This window comes from Pinus tabuliformis, chromosome 7 (genome assembly GCF_031772625.1).
Source record: "Pinus tabuliformis cultivar Carrire ecotype Pingquan chromosome 7, CPIR1, whole genome shotgun sequence".
Classification (NCBI taxonomy): Eukaryota; Viridiplantae; Streptophyta; class Pinopsida; order Pinales; family Pinaceae; genus Pinus; species Pinus tabuliformis.
In genome coordinates this window covers 1777706972-1777719487 of record NC_142293.1, presented here as the reverse complement: position 1 = coordinate 1777719487, position 12516 = coordinate 1777706972, and the positions used below count along the sequence as shown (strand labels likewise).

At 36.2% G+C, this 12516-nt stretch overlaps 1 pseudogene; it reads left to right on the top strand.

Moving 5' to 3' along the window:
* Positions 1-331: 331 nt before the first annotated feature.
* On the top strand, positions 332-4826 carry LOC149255462 (protein TOPLESS-RELATED PROTEIN 2-like; annotated as a pseudogene).
* The last annotated feature ends 7690 nt before the right edge of the window (positions 4827-12516 follow it).

Below are 12516 nucleotides of genomic sequence, written 5' to 3'. Positions count from 1 at the left end.
TCCTCTGATACCTTCATACCTTGATGGCTTCTGCCTTTTCCGATATGCCTCTCTTGCTCTGATATTCTGCAATAGCTTTGATATGCCTCCTTTGTTAACTCCTCCGTTAACAGACTCTTGCTTATGGCTTGGCTATCCTGATGGCCTTGCTCCTATCTCTTCATGGATCTGCTCTGCTTCCCCTTGGCTTCATATCATCATCTAGTATCTAGAATATTGCCATATTGACATCAATGACAACCTAGGTCAACAGGTTGATGTTTGGCTTCTTGTGAAATTTTGGCCATATGAGATATAATTTATTGCACTAAGGATAGATAGATTATGATTCTTTGTTCATATACAGTTTATTTTTTCTACAACTATTGATGGAAAGATCAAACCCTGGTTGTATGATCTTGCAGGATCTAGGGTGGACTATAATGCTCCGTGCCTATGGTGCACTACAATGGCTTATAGTGCTGAAGCAACAAGGTAAAATCTCAACTTGGAATGGTGTTTAGTTTGTAAAGTGTCTTCAGGTGGATCTGACTTTTACTTTCTCCGATTATCTATATTTTCTCTGTCAAGACTATGCCCTTTCTGAAGTATATAATCATTTGTATTTTTGTTAGGATCTTCTCCTGTGGAACAAGTAAAAATGGTGATTCATACCTGGTTGAGTGGAATGAAAGTGAGGGAACAATCAAGTGGACATATTATGGTTTTAGGAAGGGTTTCTCAGGTGTTGTGCAATTTGATACAACTAGGAATAGGTTCTTGGCAGCTGGTGATGAATTTCAAATAATGTTTTGGGACATGGATAACACCAATATCCTGACAACAATTGATGTTGAGGGTAGTTCGGTAAGAAGTTGATGAGGATGGTTTATTTTTAGAGTTTGAGAGATAGTGATTTTGACCAAAAAAGTTTCGACGCATTATTTTAAGTTTTCTTGATCACATCTCACTGTATAATCCTTGTGTTATTTCCAAAAAGCTGCAGGCTAGTCCTGGCCTTCGTTTCAGTAAGATGGTTCCCTTCGTTTCAGTAAAGATGGTTCCCTGTTGGCAGTCACAACGAATGACAATGGCATAAAGATCTTAGCCAATGCAGAGGGATTTCGCTTAATTGGCATGCTGTAGAGTAGATCCTTTGAGGGAACGAGGGTGCCACCAGAGAAAATGGAAACAAAGGTAAATTGCTTCTTCCATGCACATTTGCTATGTACATGCACTGCTAATTAATGGTAAAGTTTAGACTCTAACTAGATCATTTTTACTATGCAGACTTCAATTGTGAATGTTATGCCTCCTGCAGTCACTGCTCCTGGTTCCCTTCCCAGCGCTATAGAACGTTCGGGGAGAATCCCACCTGCAATGTCAACGACTAATTTTGTAAGAACTTTCCCCTAGACTTATTTCTTTAGAATCTAGCATATTTGTCCAGCCATATTCAGTGTATTTTGTCTTCATTTTCTAAAACTTTCACTCCAGAGTCCAGATATTGTTGCTTTCAAGTTTCCATATAGCATATTTGTTCTTTTCGCCTTTCAAATGCTCTATTAGCCATTATTTTGGCATATCTTGAATAGGATGATATGATCAATGGATTCTAACAATTATCTGAACCTCAAGACATTTGTGCAGAGTAGTATATACATCAGTCGGACCCCAGATGTTAAACCAAGGCTTCTAGATGAGGTTACAGATGAACAGGAATGGGAAACGGGAAATTGATTGAATCACTGATTCGGGTCAGTGTAGGTCTCTCAGGTTGCCTGACACAATGCATGTGAGCAAGGCATGCAATCATCCTTCTATTACAGAAAACACTAAAGGTATGCATACTTCACAATTTTTTGTGCTACAAATTCTGTTGATATTGATTCAAACAAGTAATGTGCTATTTCTTGCAGGTAGTAAGACTGATATACACCAATTCCGGTGTTGCTGTTTTAGCACTGGCATCCAATGCTCTCCATAAGCTATAAAAATGGCCACGGAGTGACTAGAATCCATATAGAAAGGTGGGGTTTTTTTTAGTAGTTGTTGTTTACTTCCTTTTTGTTTTAGCTTGTTTTATTTATTTATTTGTTTGTTATACTTTTGGTTACATAATTTGCAGCTGTATTTTATGCAGTAATGATTGACGTGTAGTAAGAGATATTTTGTTCCACAGTCTACAATGAGTATTACACCACAGATGTGGCAGCCAGCTAGTGGGGTTGTTATGAATAATGACATTGGTGATACAAATCCAGAAGAAGCCGCTGCTGGTATATATTTGTCTAAGGGTGATTCCTAAGTGATGTCTGCTTCCGGTGGCAAGGTCTCCTTATTCAATATGATGACATTTAAGGTAACAGAGCCTTTTACCTAAAGACCAGTTTCATTTTAATGTTTCCGATTATATATATAATTTCAGTTTTGGTACATTGGTCTGCTTAGGGGTTTATTCTCTAATGTCTCACCTTCAACTTTCACATATTATGTGGGTAATGGTGTTCAGTTCAGGATCACTCTAGAAGGTTCTTGTGTAATGTTCCTCACTATAGGCTAAGTTTATCTAAATCACTGGTTTCATGACATGCTAATTAGTGATTCATTGCAGGTCATGACAACTTTCATGCCACCTCCTCCTGAGCCACTTTTCTGGCTTTCCACCCTCAGGACAATAACATCATTGCAATTAGCATAGAGGATTTATCAATTCAAACATACAATGTTCGAGTTGATGAGGTGCTGCCTGTGAATAAATCTTTAAATTTAAAATTCTTTTCATTTTTCTTCATTGTTCCCTTTTACCAAAAATGACCTTTAAGTGGCATGCTCTGAACTTGAACTTGTTGGAATTTTTAAAGGTAAAAACAAAGCTCAAGGGCCACCAAAAGAAAACCAAAGGCCTGGCTTTTTCACATGTATTGAATGTGTTGGTGTCTTCTGGAGCTGATGCCCAGGTATCAGCTCCAAGTATATGGTTTCTTTTATTATTATATGGTCTGACTCTGTGATGTTCGCTTTAAAGTTTACATAAATTTACTGACTAGAAATGTTCATGTGCTCACAACCACATATTTTAGCAGTTATGTCTCTGGGGCATAGATGGGTGGGACAAGCGGAAGTAAAAAATTGTACCAGTACAGCCAGGAAGATCATCACCACCAGTCGGGGATACAACAGTACAGTTTCATAATGATTAAATTCACTTGTTGGTTGTGCATGAGAGCCAGCTTACTATATATGATGCTTCCAAGTTGGAGCGCTTGCACTATGTAAGTACTTGTAAGCAGTCTTGAATTCAAACATAGACAGTTATATAATGTCACTTACCTTCTGTATCTGATTGGATAACCTTGTTACATGGTTGCATTGCAGTGGTCTCCTCATGATTCCTTATCTGCTCCTATTTCAAGTGCCATATATACATGTGACAGCGTCCTAGTTTATGCGATCTTCTGTGATGGTGCAGTTGGCGAGCTTCTACAATGGCGTAGTTGGAGTGTTTGGTGCAGAAAGCTTGAGGTCTCACTCTCTCCTTGCACCTTCTGCATATTTACCATCGATCTTCTGTGATGGTGCAGTTGGCGAGTTTCTAAGATGGTGTAGTTGGAGTGTTTGGTGCAGAAAGCTTGAGGCCTCACTGTCGCATTGCACCTTCTGCATATTTACCATCGGGAATGACCAGGTAAATGGGCTCTTTCATTCTGTCATGGTTGATACATCTATTTTTCAGATTTGGCTTTTGACAAGGGCATATTATGATTTAATTTATTGTTCAAGGCAATTTATGATTTAATTTATTGTTTGGGTTATTTATGCAGCAGTAATGCCTATCCTCTAGTTGTTGCATCACATCCATCCAGATCGAATCAATTCGTTCTTCGAATGACAGATGGAGGAGTTCGTGTTATTGAAGTTTCAGAGTTAGAAGGAAAGTGGTGTGTTGGACCTCGCCAAATAATGGAACTGTCGGATCAAATCCAACATCAAGTAACCAAGGTTCGGAACCACCCTCAAGGTAGTTCAATGGGAACATAAGAACAAGTGTTAACCGAGTCTTTATTCACAAGAATACCACGAATAATGGTAGCGTATTGTCAGTGAAATGTCTCACTTGTGTTCCAGTTTTTGAGGCATTCTATCAAGATTGTAATTTTACATCTATTTTTAAGATTTGGCTTTTGACAAGGCATATTATGATTTAATTTATTGTTCAAGGCAATTTATGATTTAATTTATTGTTTGGGTTATTTATGCAGCAGTAATGCCTATCCTCTAGTCGTTGCATCACATCCATCCGGACCGAATCAATTCGTTCTTGGAATGACAGATGGAGGAGTTCATGTTATTGAAGCTTCAGAGTCAGAAGGGAAGTGGGGTGTTGGACCTCCCCCAAATAATGGAACTGTCAGATCAAATCCAACATTAAGTAACCAAGGTTCGGAACCACCGTCAAGGTAGTTCAATGGGAACATAAGAACAAGTGTCTACCGACTCTTTATTTACAAGAATACCATGAATAATGGTAGTGTATTGTCAGTGAAATGTCTCTCGTGTTCCAGTTTTTGAGGCATTCTTTCAAGATTGTAATTTTCATCAGATATTGTTCAGCACTATAGATGGAGATTAAGCAACTGGAAATCATACCTAAATGAGTAAATGAGTATCTAGGTGCAATCCTGGTCACTATATTTTTTCTAGGTCGTGTAAAAATTGAAAGTCTGTCATTGGAGCATAATTCATGAATATTCTTTCCAAGAGTTTCTCAGTTTCTATTTTTGAAACCTTTCTTTGTACCACGAGTATTTTTCATATGTTCATGTGCATTCAGAAAAACCTGGTTTATGAGTATTTTTCGTATTATATTTTATTAACTCAATCAACATTTTTGGGTTGAATATTATCGGAGCTCAAATTGAAGTAATTCAATTGAGAAAACATTAATTATGCATGTCTGTTTAATTATGCATGTCTGTTTCTGCAATTGACTCAACCAACATTCTTGTTTGATGACTATTGTTTAAACATTGATATACTGAAAGCAGTTGATGGGATACTTGTGTTTTGTTTTTGATGGCCTTGCTGTTCTTGTTTAATGACTATTGTTTAAACATATTGATTATAATATCTAATACATATATTTTTGAAAGTATCAATATCTTTGAAAGCAGTTGATAGGATGTTGCTCATATTTTTTCATTGCCGCTGCAGCCTTTGTGTTTTTTTTAATGGACTTGCTGTTCTTGCTTTATGACAATTGCCTATTTTTTTTATTGCTGCAGCCTTTGCCATTGTTTTTGATGGAGAGTTCCTTCCTTCGGAAGTTGTAATATAACACAGTTGATGGGATACTGCGCCTATTTTTCATTGCAGTCATTGTTTTTGTTTTTGATGGAGAGTTCCTTCCTTCGGAAGTTGTAATATAACACATTTTGGATATCAAGCTTTTCATTGTTGCAGCCTTTGTTATTGTTTTTGATGAGAGTTCCTTCGTTCTAAAGTTGTAATACAACATAACACATTTTGGATATAAGTTTGATACATTGGTAGTTGCCAGAGTTAGTTATGCTATTTACGAGACTTAAACAACTTAGCATGTTTATAGCACTCGTAACTATCTAGAAAGAATATAGCTTATTGTAAATTGGCAGATTATAAGTGTTGTTTTGCTGGGAAGCAATCGGATAAAGTCATTGTTAGAATACGCTTGATTTACTATCCATTGTTTCTTCTTCTACACTTGTTAAGCCTTGCTTTATTGCATACACAATTTTATTCCATTGTTTCTTCTTCTCCGCTTATACACAATTTTATTCCATTGTTTCTTCTTCTCCACTTGTTAAGCCTTGCTTTATAGGATACACAACTTTATTTCTTGACACACTCCAAATGGAAACAATGTCATTGTCCTCAATCACCTTTTAGTGGATTCTCTTAGAGGTTTAGACACACAATCTTCACCCTTTAGTATAGGATACACAACTTTATTTCTTGACACACTCCAAATGGAAACAATGTCATTGTCCTCAATCACCTTTTAGTGGATTCTCTTAGAGGTTTAGACACACAATCTTCACCCTTTAGTAGATGCTCGTAGAGGTTTAGACACACAATCTTCACCCCTTAGTAGATGTGCTCTTAGAGGTTTAGACACACTATCTTCACCCCTTAGTAGATGTGCTCTTAGAGGTTTAGACACACTATCTTCACCCCTTAGTAGATGCTCTTAGAGGTTTAGACACAATCTTAATTGATGAAACATTGATAGAGTTTAACAAGATTTCTTATTGCTCATGAAATTCTTCTAAATATATGGAAAAAAAAAATTAAATTGCATGATCATAAATAAAATGATCATGAATCAATATTTTCAACTGAATAATCTTAAATCAATGCTTTCAACTCATATTTAACTGACATTGATTTTCATTTCATTGGGATATTATTCATAACCCTCAGACTCTTGGGATATTATTCATAACCCTCAGATGGAGAGTCAGAGGCTTTTTTTTCATGAAAACAAAATATCCATGCAAGTTTTTAGAATACTGAGAGTTGAGTTGTGTCATTGTCCTTAGTCACCCTTTAGTGGATGCTCTTAGAGGTTTAGACACATGATCTTAATTGATGAAATGTTGATTACTTAATGATAGGGTTATGCTTTCAACTCATATTTAATTGACATTGATTTTCATATTTCATTGACATTGATTTTCATTTCACTTGGATATTATTCATAACCCTCAGAGGGAGGGGCTTCATTTTTCATTAAAACAAAATATCCATGCAAGTTTTAGAATGTTGAGAGTTGAGTTGTCCTTAGGGACCCTTTTGGATGCTCTTAGAGGTTTAGACACATGATCTTAATTGATGAAACATTGATTACTTATTGATAAGGTTATGCTTTCAACTCATATGATTTTCATTTCATTAGAATATTATTCATAACCCTCAGAGGGAGGGGCTTCTTTTTTCATAAAAACAAAATATCCATGCAAGTTTTAGAATTTTGTGAAGATAGACAAGATAGATGCTTATAGAATTTGGAAAACTTGATTTAATGATAATTGCTTCAATGCAAGGAAGGGATTGCAAATTTAAGTGAGTGCACATAATGGATAGAACAACACATAATAAAAAGATAAAATCATCCGTGTTTGCTTGTGTTATGCAGACACAATTTGTCATTGTGTAACGAATGGTTTTTATAAAATGTTTGTTTTTCTACATTATATTTAAATAAGACATTGAACATCTATATAGAGAAATTGAGGTATGTGTAAGGGAACTATCTGAGCCTGAGTGCTAATTACTTGCCATGAATTTCAGTGATCTTGACGAAAAATCACAAAAGGTTCTTGAATGCGAAAAGTATGCCTTGTTGGAATACCTAGGTGTACTCTAAATGTCTCTCCAATGAGAGGTCAACTTGTTTGAAGAATGGGCATTGAAAGATATTTGATAGTGAGGTGATGGCTATTATGTACTCCAAATGTCTCTCCAATGAGAGCTCAACTTGTTTGAAGTATGGACACTGAAAAATGTTGGTAGTAAGGTAATGACTATTAAAGCCAATAATAATTAGAGCAAAAACCAAACCCATTTAGAACAAGTCACATTAATTCCAAAGAAGAAGGACAAATTATTGGTTGTTTATATTGACATGAAAAGCCAACCTAAGCAAATTAACAAGCAATCCAACTAATAAATCGAAGAGGATACAACAAAAGTGTAATTATTGTTGCTGAGAAGATAAAATATAAAAAGGGTATGGACATTGAAAGATGTTGATAATAAGGTAATGACTATTAAAGCCAAGAATAATTGGAGAAAGAAGCCAAACCCATTTAGAACAAGTGACATATTAATTCAAAAGGAAAAGGAAAAATTACTGGTTGTCTATATTGACATGAAAAGGTTGGCCAACCTAAGCAAATTGACAAGCAATCCAACTAATAAATTGAAGAGGATACAACAAAAGTGCAATTATTATTGTTGAGAAGATAAAACATAAAAAGGGTAACTACTAGTTCTTGCACCTAGATAAATGATTGATAAAGGCAAGCCTAGATAAATCGACAAGTCGACATTGAAAAGGATTTGCACTAGCCACTAAGATTGATCCAAATAACCAATAAATGAACCTAATGGAGTAGTTGTTTGAGATCTCAATGCAAGTGAAGAAGATTACGATGCTAGCAATTGTCAATCTATTTGTCAATTTATTATATTCATTTGTTTGATTATGAACTATCTTACATAAATTACAAGCTTTATTAGTGCAATTTTTTTGATCAAGTGGCCCACTACCACTACCACTTATAAAGCAACACAATCATGATGTTTCATGAATGACTAGGTCCAATAGGTAAAGGAATGCTAAGAATGATGAGAAAAAGATACTTCAAAGTCACTCTCAAGGATGGAATTAGTTGAATTGGGGTAAGGTGAGTTAAATATGTAGTAAGGTGTACTTGACAACTAAGAGAGAGATTTAAAGAATCAATTGCACCACCAAAGGATGGCATAATACAATTGAGAGAGTGATTTAAAAGAATCACTTACACCACCAAAGGGCATTAGACAACTGAGAGTGATTTAGAAGAATCAATTACACCACCAAAGGATGACATTAATTGAATTGGGGTAAGGTGAGTTAAATATGTAGTAAGGTGTAATTGACAAATGAGAGAGTGATTTAAAAGAATCAATTACACCACCAGTTTCCCCATTTGGACTCATGTTAATGTGCCAATTCCACTTGGACCACTAGAAGCATCATTAGAGGAAAAGTTGCCATCTAAAGGACATGCTAATAACACATAAATTTACTGCATTGATGACAAAAGGACTCAACATTAGTGAGGTTAGGCTCAATGATATGTCACTCATAGTGAATAATGTAGTGGGCTATGGAAGGTGACTGCAAAACCAAAGGCACATCCATTGTAACATCTATCAAATTATCTATTCCAGAGATCTCTTGAAAATATGGGAAGTTCTAGTGAAAAAAGAACTTAATTTACACAAGAATGTTGGATGGTCCACATGTCATAGGATAACCTATTGGAAGATGATGTTCTTTATGGATGGGAGCCAAAGGAACCTTTGGAGACATTTGCATATTCATGATTGATTTCGTTGTTTTAGTAGATAACTAAACAAGATGCTTTGATTCTTCAGCTTAATCCTTGCACAACATGATTCTTCAATCACACAACATGATCTTCTCATTAATATATCAACTATTAGTGCAATCTCAATCTTCAATGTGACCTGGATATGTAAAGCAGGGCTTGAGGTCTTTATCAACCAGTGATCCTAAAAAAGACCTCCATGTATATTAACACACCTGACATGTTGGGTATCAGGATACCATCCAACAGTTTCCAAGCAACATATAATTACTAAAGAAAACTACTTTGAAATTTCTAGTGGAAATTTCCTCAAAATCTACTCCTAGTCTTCACATGTTGTAATGATTTCCTTTCAATAATTTTGTTGGAAGTTTCCTCAAAACTGTACTTCAAGTTGGAGGTTTCCGCATAACTGTACTTCAAGTATTGACTAAAGGAACTGTTAAAAATACCGTCACCATGGTCAATCTCAGATACTAAATCATTAAAAGTAATATATTGATGGGCGTTGTAAGATATGCCACATAATTTGTTGCACAATGTTCCGTCACTTGCCTTTCTCTACTGTTCTAAACACAGGCTTTGGTCATGTTCTTCCATAAAATTTATCATAATTTTCTTAATGTCATATTCCACGTAATATTTTTTTTAATATTTTTCCCTTCCTAATCTTTATAAATTATTATAAAAAGATTATGAAACATATTATATGATTGCGTTAATAAAGATATAAAAAATAAATTATATTAAATATATAAAAAAGATATTGATAATAATGTATAAAATATAAATTTAATTTATTTAAAATATAAATTATATTAAACATCAGGAATTACATTGGCCATTTGAGTGTGGTGATCAATTAAGCTTCTTTATTTTCTAGGCAGGAAGATTATCAGAGCAGTGCATGTTCGTTAGATCCCATTTTTATATATTTGCTCCTTTTTCTACTATATTTTTCATTTTCTAATATATTTTTCAATAAATGTTAAAATTTGATAATTAAAATGATATGCACTTTAAATTTATTTTTATCTAATCCAAATATTGTGATTTAATAATCCAAATGCCTTATAAAATTAAAAACATATTTTAAATAACCAAATATTGCAAACTCGTTCCAATTAAAAAAACCATTATAAATGCATAGAATATTATACAATAAAACTTTGATTGGGACGAAGATTGCCTTGGCAACTGAATAATATTCCTCCTTTCCTCACCCAACAACGCCATGGTTACAGTTCTAAAATTTAGTACTGTATTTTATGAAGCACATTTCTCAATTTTATGAAGCATGGAACCAGTTACGAAGGCGGCGAAACCTTATTCTTTGCCTATGAAACCGATTATTAAAGATATTCAGAGTCCTCGTCCAAGGAAGGGGAAATTACAGTTCATTCATGATTAATATTAGTAATGCACGAGAGACTCAGAGGCCTGAACTGCGTTGACCATTCAAGATCAATTGCGTGATTCGAACCGTTGACCGATCCTCTCCAGAATCACTGCAAGCACAGAGCTTAGCTGAAGATGTTTGATATGCTGTTGTAGTTATTGACGTTACTTAACCCATGGCAGGGATGCACAGTCAAATAATGAACTTATTGACGTTACTTAACCCATGGTAGGGATGCACAGTCAAATAATGAACCTGGTCACCGGCGAAGTGCCCCTCGAAATCCCAGTTCTAAGCCTGCAAATGGAGGCAAAGAATTGTGCGTCAAAAGTCCTCTTCGAACCCTGCAAATTTGGCCCTGCACAGAACTCTGCGGACGATGGCCGGACAGATAACCCTGCGAATTGGCCCCGCACAGAACTCTACGGACGATGGCTGGACAGATAACCCTGCGAATTTGGCCCTGCACAGAACTCTGCGGACGATGGCCGAACTGATAACCCTGCGAATTAAGAGAAATATTAATTATTGTTGCTTGAGAAGTTATCAGCCCCGAGAAGTTATTCGCGTAAGTGATCAGCTGATAAGATATATGCCGATAACCAATCGCTAGATAGTTTATCTTCAGATAAGTTGTTAATTAGCAGATAAGTGATAAAACATCAGTCCTTGTCCGTATCCACTTATAAGATATCATCTATAAGTTGGAGTCCTTATACACCTATAAGCTATCATCTATAAGTTAAGCTCCTTATCCACTTATAAGTTATTAAATATAAGCTATTCTCCTTATCCACTATAAGTTATCGTGTATAAGTTAAATTCCGTATCTACTAATAAGTTATCATTTATAATTTAAATTCCTTATCCAATTATAAGTTCTTATATATAAGTAAAACGCCTTATCTACTTATAAGTTATCATTTATAAGTTTGATGCCTTATAACTTTTAAGTTATTATCTATAAGTTCACGTCCTTATCCCCTTGAAGTTATCATCGATAAGTCGATTTCCTTATCCAATTATAAGTTATCATATATAAGTTCAAGTACTTATCCCTTAGAAGTTATCATCGATAAGTCAAGTTCCTTATCCAATTATAAGTTATCATCTATAAGTTCCATGCGTTATCCAGTTATAAGTTATCCTATATAAGTTACAGTCCTTATCCACTTATACGTTATAAACACATAATTTATCAAATTATAAGTCCTTAAATGATAACGTATGGGATTGCCGAAAAAACGGACACATACCCTGCAGAACCTATCGGAAACGTAACCTGTTTTATCTGACAAGTGGCGGCCTCTGAGCTGCCCGATCTACCGAATGGACGATTGAAAAGTGGCGGCTTCTGAGCCGCTCGATCTGGCTAGTGGATGAAGACAAGTGGCTGCTTCTCAGCCGCTCGATCTGTTCAGTGGATGAATGACAAGTGGCTACTTCTCAGACGCTCAATCTGGCTGTGGATGAGTGACAAGTGGCGGCATCTCAGCCGCTTGATCTGGTCAGTGGATGGGTGACAAGTGGCGGTTTGCCAGCCAGCCGATCTAACCAATGGATGGGTGAAAAGTGGCCGATTCTCAGCCACCTGATCTGCCCAACAAAATTGACAAGTGGCGGCTTCTCAACCAGCCGATTAAGTCAACGGATGATTGACACATGGCGGCTTTTCAGCCACCCAAACTGTCCGATGGGTGACAAGTGGCGGTTTCAGCCAACAGATCTGGTAAACGGATGAGTGACAAGTGGGGGCTTCTCAGCCAGCCGATCTGGCGAAGGACCGTGACAAGTGGCGGATTTTCAGCCAGCAGATCTAGCCAACGGATGGATGGCAAGTGGCGGCTTCTCAGCCGCCAGATCTGGCAGCCGATGGGTGACAAGTGGCGGATTTTCAGCCAGCAGATCTGGCCAACAGATGGATGGCAAGTGGCGGATTTTCAGCCAGCAGATCTGGCCAACAGATGGATGGCAAGTGGCGGCTTCTCAGCCGCCAGA